Consider the following 8,380-nt stretch of genomic DNA (forward strand, 5'->3'; position numbering starts at 1 on the left):
TTTTTTTTTTTTTTTTTTTTTTTTTTGTCTTTTTGTCTTTTTCCGTGACCGGCAACGGGATCGCAACCCTCGGTGTTGCTCCCGCGCCTCGCTCAGCCAGTGAGCGGGAACCGGTCTGTATGTGGGATCCGAACCCTCGGGCGGGAGCGCCGCCGCACTTCCCAAGCGGTGCACTTATCCAGTGCGCCACCGGGCCGGCCTTTTATCAACAGTTTTAAAACTGAAACTCTGTACCCATTAAGCAATAACTCCCCATTTTCCCTTCCCCTCAGTCCCTGGCAGCCAGCATTCTACTTTCTGTCTGTATATCTTTGACAACTGTAGGTAGCCCATATAAGTGAAATCATGCAGTATTTGTCTTTCTATGACAGGCTTATTTCACTCAGCATAACATCAAGTTTCATCCAGGTAGCATGTGTCAAAATATCCTTCCTTTTTAAAGGCCGAGTACTATGCCATTGTACCGATATGCCATATTTTCTTTATCCACTCATCTATCGATGGACATTGCGTTGCTTCCACCTTTTGGCTACTGTGAATAGCGCTGCTATGAACACGGGTGTGCACGTATCTGTTTTAGTTTCCAGCATGATTTGAAACGTGTACAGCTTTCTCTCAGCTCTTTTTGGTGGTTCTGTCCTAAACCTTGGGAAATTCACTCATCCTCGTGTGTCGATCCATACTCAGCTTCAAGGGAAACCCTGTGAAGATCTCCAGAGCTGTGTTCGTGTGCAGTTTTCTCCTCTCCGATGTTCTTACTCTGCAATCTCTAGCCACCTTGGCCTCCTCCTCAGACTCCAGCCATGTCTCCTGTACTCAGGGGCACCAGTGAACTCCTCCTGGCCTCCCTTCCTGTGCTGAGCCTTGTACCCTGGCTCCGGACAGTGAGCTGCACCAGTCACGGGCTCAGCTCATCTGAGAGCTAATATCTGTAAACTGCGCTTTCATATACTTTGTCCGATTTCTAGGTTATTTTTGGCGAGGGCGCATTTTCTTGTTCCTGTTACTCTCACTTGGCACAAGGTGTAAGTCTTCACCCTTCTTATCACCCCTAGAACGTTAGCCTGTACTCCTACCTGGGGACCGTTGACATTGTTCCACCACATTGCTACCCTGGGACATTTCTGGCCATCCACGAGGCATGCCAGTGTCGTTACAGATACACCGTGGTGGTCTCTGTCATGCCCTCACTTGGAGCCAGATCTCTGCTGGACTCTCACGCCTCATGTTGGACTCTCCTGGGGGCTCAGGGTGGGCCATGCCCTCCCCGTCACAGGCAGCCTAACTCCAGGTGTAGCATTGCACATATGCACACAAGCTCCCTGGAGCCTTGGAGGCAGCGGAAGTGCCACACAAGGGTGGCTGCCTTTAGTAGTGGCTACTTGGTGCTGTCGAAGGGGCAGAGCCAGCTCCGTCCGTTCTGAGGGGACTCTCTGGGTGTCCCCTTTCCCCTCCTCCCCTCTGCCAGCCTTCTTTTAGCTCTGGGCAAAGTCTCACCCAAATCCCCCTCATGACTGAGTCGTGTCTTGGGAGGACGCCCAATACACAGGCTAAGGCAACACCCGTGGCTAAGGCAACACTTGGTAGTACATTTTGCAAAGTCTGGCTTATTTCATCTTACTCTTTCTCATTTTATAAAGTATACCTACAAGGATTTAATTTTCTTCTGAGAACCACTTTTGTCTCAGACCACATTTGGTGACATGTGGTGTTCCGTAGCTTTTTTTTTTGTAATTTCCACTGGAATTTCCTCTAGGAGTTACTTAGAAGGACATTTTCATTTTTATCATATTTAAATTAAACAAATAATTTATTTTAAAAATCAAATTTAAACACATACAATTTAAAAAATCAAATAATTATAAGGCTTTAAAAAAAAACAGAAGCCTCCTGCCCTACGTATTCCCACCCCAAAGTTCTGCTCCTCGGTGGCAGCCTCTTTTAGCTGCTTCTGATATTTATCTCTATATTCCAAATAACCTGCACTTCCTGCAATTTTTATTTTTCATTTTTATGTACAACCTAGGGATCTACTATGGAAGCTGAGGATTTTATATCTTTCTATTTCCTATCCCCACCCCACTCCTATCCTTCTCGTAGCTTGGTCATAATTTTTGATTAATTTACATCAGTATTGTGAGCTACGTGAAGATAATTCACAGGTGAGCCTTGTAACATACTAGGATCACAGTTTCATTCAGGTACAGCTTTTTAAAAATTTTAAAAATATTTGTCTCATTTTAAAATTTGCATAGTTTCCTACATAATTGTGAATAATTTCTATGCTTTTCGATAGAAGTTTAAATCTTTTCTAAATGTGTTCAAATACATCAAGTAATCTATTCCCTCTCTCCCTCCTTCTCTCCCTCTCTCCCTCCCTTCTTTCCTTCCTTCCTTCCTTCTCCCCTAAGATCTCCTTGCAGAGTGCTCTGAACACTTGCTCCAGTAGGACCCTTGGACTGCAGCTCAGCTGACATCCTTGAGCCTCCATTCACCACCAGGTTGCAAATGCCCTTTATCTCTTTATTGCGTTGAGTCCCATCTCCTTGATTCCATGTCATCTTTTTTATCCTTTCTCATTTTCCCACTCCTTTCCTTTCTGGGAGATTTCTTTGGCTTTATATTTCAATCCTTCTTTTGAATTTTATTTCTGTTATCATGTTTTTATTTTGCAAGTGCTTTTTTATTCTCATGAATTGCATTCATGGAATTCAATACTTTCTTCCTCTGAGGAAACTCCATGGCCATACCCAGGAAATGCTCTACACTGGGCCATTAGGATGCTGCTTCCTGAGATGTGTACTGTGGTCAGTGGTGCTGCTGGACCCCAGGGTCTGGAGGGAGCAGCTCCCTCAGCACTCCCATCTGCACTCATTCAGCACATCAGCTCATTCCGTCACCTTCTCTATGTCATGCATCAATGCTGTACACTCTTGCGTATTACACACACACAACACACACACGCACAGCCTATATTCATGAGGCCATCTTCATGCCCAGCCCTGGTCCCTAGGGATCCAGAACTGAGCCAGACTCCACCCCTGCCCTGGAGAAGCTCCCTGAGAGATGGGGAATGTTAGGGGGTGTTTTGCATGTGGGAGTCACCTAGAAGGGCTCTTCAGGAAGCAGAGGGCCATTTCTGTCATGGTCACAGGGCCACCTAGGTGAGGCATCTATCTGAGGCGCTTTCCAAAGTTTCCCAGATTGCTCCCTCAGGCAAGGTGTCTGGAGAACTCAGTAGGAACCCCTCCCCCGCACTGCAATGTGTCCCTCTGCTCTGGTCTAGGCCTGCAAGGGGTAGAGGGAGAGGGAGCAGGACCAAGAGGGGAGAAGAAAGTCAGGGGTGAGGGGTGGGAAGAGCCAAGGCTTGTTATATGAGATGGAGAGAACACAGGGAGGTGCATGGAGGGGACACTGGGGAGGCCACAGGGCTCTCAGAGCATCCTGGGCCATGGAGGCAGGAGCCCTGGGCTGCATGTCCAGGTATGCTCTTCACTCTTTTAGGGGTCTAGGGCAAGTCCCTATCCCCTCAGGGCTTCGGTTTCCCTATCTGCTTAAGAGGGAAACTGGACCAAGTTATCTCAGGTAGTTTCCCTCTGGCCACAGAGACTGTGGCCAAGCTGCGCCATCTGTTGGCCACACTTGGCGGTGTCCCCATTCCAGATATTGCTGAGAAGGTCCAAGGACTTGGAGGTCCAAGCCCTGCACCAGTGTGCAGAGGATGCCAGTCATGCAGTCCAAGGGGATTATACTCCAGTATTAAGATTTAATTCCTGGGCCGGCCCGGTGGCGCACTCAGTAGAGTGTGGCGCTTGGGAGTGCGGCGGCGCTCCCGCTGAAGGTTGGGATCCTATATAGAGACCAATCCGCTCACTGGTTGAGCGCGGTGCGGGTGCGACACCGAGGGTTGCGATCCCATTGCCGGTCACGAAAAAAGACAAAAAGGAAAAAAAAAAGATTTAATTCTTGCCCTGCTGTGTTTTGGACATTCTTAGGACATGTCATCCTTTCCTTTTGACCTATTTCTCTCTTTTTGAACAGAAATATGTACCATTTGCTTGATTCACCATTGCATCTTGGAAATAGACAACTTGACTTCACAGATGAGACTTTGGACTTTTGAGTTTAAACAAATTAAGACTTTGGGGGTGGAATGAATGTATTTACATGTGAGGACATGAACTTTGGGGTCCAGAGTGGAATGGTATAGGTCAAATGTGTCCCCCAAAAGTTCATGTGTTGGAATCTTGATCCCCATTGTAACAGTGTTGAGAGGGTGGGATCCAATTATGGTATTTGAAAGGTAGCACCTTTAAGAGGTGATTGGATGGTGAGGGCTATGCTCTCATGAATGGGTTAATCCACTCGTGGAATAGTGAGTTATCATGAGTGTGGACTAGTGGTTTATAAGAGCACGTGAGAGAGCTCTTTCCATCCTTGCCATGTGATAATCTAAGTTGCCATGGAACCCTGTAGGGAGTTCCCACCCAGAAGGTCCTCACCAGATGTGCCTCCTGGACTGTGGACTTCCCAGTCTCTGAAACTGTAAGAAATAGATTTTGTTCCTTTAAAAATTACTCGGTTTCAGGTATTCTGTTATAAGCAAAAGAAAACAGGTTAATACAGAAAACACTAACCCAGGACACCTGCCAGGCTTTACGTGTTGGGGGCCTGGAGGGAAGTTCAGGCAGCTGCTTGAGGAAGCAGCGGGACCATTTCTGGCACAGTGGCAGGGCTGGCTAGGTGATGCATTTGTGCTGAGGGGCTTTCCAAAAGTAGGAGGACCCTGGGGTAGGAGGGGATGGGGGTGCTGAGCCTGCAGAGGAGCAGACGCAAGCTAGGGGCCTTGCGGGCTGGCTGGGAGATTGCAACTTTGGGCGGGGCACAATAGAAGGGCTCAGAATTTCTACCAGGGGTGGGGAGGATGGCAGGCTGGGCTGGAGGGCCAGGGCTCTCCCCGTGGTGATGATGGCATGGGCCAGGAGGTGTCTTAGTCCATTTCTGTTGCTTATAACAAAATACTTGGAATTGAGTGATTTATAGGAAAACAAAATTTATTGGTTACAGTTTCTGAGGCTGGGAATTCCAAAGTCCAGGGAACACGTGGTGAGAGCCTTGGTGGTGGTGACAGTGGTGGCAAAGTATCACATTGCGAAAAATGGTGGAGCAGAGAGAGCTCCTGGCGCAGTCACCTTAAAAAACCCTCAGAACCACGCCCCTGACCACCATTATTAATCCATTCATTAGGTATGGTCCTCAGAATCTAATCACCTCTCTAAGGCCCCACCGTCAATTACCATAATAGTACTTCCCACCCTCTTTACACTGTCACAGTGGGGGCTAAGTTTTGGGGAGACATTCAACCTAAGATAGTGGGTTTGGGGACCACTCAGTGCCAGACACATTTCCTCCCAGGAGCTGGGAGGGTGCAGGTGTATCAGGAATGTTTCCATCTGGGTCAGGGAAGTGCCCTTAGGCTGGGGCAGCAGGGAGCCACACACTGGCTTGTGGGTCACATGGGGCCAACCTGGCTGACTTAGGGCTGGGCTGCATGGGCCTGGGCAAGTCACCCCAATGGCAGGGTCTGCACTGAAGGCTTGCTCTGGGTGGGTGCGAGGGAGAAGCCAGTCTCAGGCCAGTGAGGAGGCCAGAGCAGAGATCCATGCAGGGGAATGGAGAGGGCTGGGCAAGGCTGGGGCGGGTGGGAGGCACTGGAGCCCCTCTGCAGTGGGAACTCATGTGGGAAGTGGAAACAAAGAGAGGATACCTGGGACTGTGCATTCCCTCACGTCTTCCACAAATAGGATGGGTTTCTACTCTGTCCCGGGTCCTGGGAGACAGCACAACCTGTCCTCCTGCAGCTGATTCTTAATGAGGATGCCGGACAGTCAACAAGACAAAGAAGAAACATTTGAGTAAGTTCGGTAAGTGCTGAGGAGGAAAGCATGGAAGCCAGCCGGGACACCTTGGCAGGGACTGAGGTTTTAGATAAGGTGGGTAGGGACGGCTTCGCCCAGAAGGTGACATTTCAGAAAAGACCTGGAGAAAGGAGGGCCACGTGGACGTCTGGGGGAAGAGCCCCCAGCACTGGGCACAGCGCAGCGGTCGCCCTGGGTGGGGGCGGCCCTACGTGTTTGGGGACAGGGAGCAGGCCCGTGGGGCTGCGGCGGAGCGCGTGGGGAGCAGAGCCGAGGAGAGGGCCGGCCTGGTCTTGCGGGGCCCTGGGTCTCAGCCCGTGAGCTGGGGTGGTGCGATCCCATCCGCCTACCTCGAGGCTCTCCCCGGCTGCGGCGTTGAGACCGGACGGGAGGGGGCGCCGGTGGGCGCGGAGCCAGTGGCTGGGGCTGTCGAGCGCGTGCCATGTGGCTGGGACCCCGCCACGCAGCGCGGGCTTTGGGAAGCGCTCGGCACCCCCGGAGATTTCCGCACCCCCCGCCCCCAGCTCGTCCCCACCCGACTTGACAAAGGCGGAGGGCTGGGGCCCTTGCCCAGAGCGAGCCCCGGTCCTGGCGCTGGCCGAGGTGCTGAAGCCACGGCGCCTGCGGCTGTCCTCCGCGCGCAGGTGGGGCGTGGGCAGAAGGCAGGAAGGGCCGGCCCAGGGGCCAGCGGGGTCCCCATCTACAGGCGGCGGCCTGACCATGCTGGAGTCTCCCTCTCTCCTTGACAACCCGTTAGCACAGTGTCCCCAACAGGACCCCGGATGGACTCCCACAGCCCACTGCAGATGCGACCCTCTCCTCTCCTGCTTCTGTCTCCAGGCCGGGAGCCCCCAGGTCAGGGCTCAGTCCTCCCCGGCCACTGCTGCACTCCTGACGCCAGGCCTTGAAGGTGAAGGGGGCGAGGAGAGAGCAAAACACAGGGGCGAGGAGCACAGACTGTCCATCCAGACTGCGTGGGAAAAATTCTGGCGGGTTGTTTCACCACTCTATGCCTCAGTTTCCTCAGTTGTAAAGTGGGGAGTAGTGATACCCTCTCCTAGCATTGAGGACTAAATGAATGAATGTTGGCAGGTGGGCGAAATAGAGCTTGGTCCATAGTAAACGCCAGTGACTGCTAAACCCGAGATGGGCCACCCTCCCCTGAACATCAGATGCCCCCGGAAGAGCTGGTGCAATGACCTTAATCGATCATCTCCGGGACCTGCCCCCAGTGCTGAGGAGGAGGAGGGACCTCGCTGACCAGGAGGTCCTGCCCTGAACCTCGGCGCCCCTTGTGGACTGTCCTCGCTGGCTCTCCTGAGGCCTCCAACCCCAGATTTGGGCCCGGCCTCCCAGAGGGCTGGGTGAGCGAGAGGCTGTGAGCTGACCAGGCTTGGGGAAGCGTAGGCAGGGTTTCAAGGCCCCCTTTCAGAGGAGGGGGTTTCTTCCCATCCCCCACATCCTTGGAGGGGATGCAGGTCTGTCTGGTGCCAAGTGTGGTCAGTCCTAGGGCCCTGGTGGTCAGAGCGCTTTGTCGCTGGCAGTGCAGGCACTCTAACCCGTATCTCTATTAAATACCAAAAGTCATGGCTAAGAAACCCACAAAAGTTAAAACCATGCAGAAGGCTATCAAATGGAAGTAAAAGCCTCTCCCCGGCCTCACCCCTGCCCTCTCCCCAGGGGTGGCAATTTTTACCTGTTTCTTGTGTCCCTTGCAGGAAGGGTCCAGGCCTTCATGAACATGAGTGTTCTCTAAAACTACAATGCGGCCACACTGCACATGGCCGTGCCCTCATTCCAAGAGCTCCCAGTGTTTCCACCTGCCACCCACTGTCCCTGAGGATGAAGTGTGAGCACTGGCCATTTCCCTGCCAATTACAGATGCCCCTGCCAGGTGTTCATTTCCTGTGCACACCATGGGAGCATGTCTGGGGTGCCTTCCTACTGTCAAATTGCTGGCTGAAAGGACTTGGATCCTTCTTTTAAAGGATGGATGGAGGGGGCTGGACTCAGGAGGAACTGGTCTGCCTTGTGTTGAGGTGCCTTCCCCCTCATATGTGGTGACAGCGAGGCCCAGGGGCTCAAGGTCACCAGCAGGTTGGGAAGGGATAGTGGTATGGAGGGCCCCGGGGCTCCAGCGCCCAGTGCAGGAATCTGACCACTCCAGCCCCATGTCCTCCTGCCTCCCTGAAATATTGCCACGTGCAGGTCTGATTGGAAGCTGAGCTCCAGCAATTAATCCCATCAGAGGGGCTCTGCTCAATTGCAGAAGGTTTTTTCTGTTTTGCTCCCTTGGCCTAGATTTCCCCGGGGACAGTTCTGACTGGCCGCTGCGTGCCTGGTAAATTAAATGTTAAAAAAATCCCCACAATGACTTTAATCAATCCACCGAGATGGCCGGTGGCCTTCTCCCAGAAGCCCCGTGTCCACTGGAGGAAGCCCCCCCCCCCCCCCCCCCCCCC

The sequence above is a fragment of the Galeopterus variegatus genome, unplaced genomic scaffold (genome assembly GCF_000696425.1).
Source record: "Galeopterus variegatus unplaced genomic scaffold, G_variegatus-3.0.2 Scaffold62, whole genome shotgun sequence".
In the NCBI taxonomy this organism is placed as follows: Eukaryota; Metazoa; Chordata; class Mammalia; order Dermoptera; family Cynocephalidae; genus Galeopterus; species Galeopterus variegatus.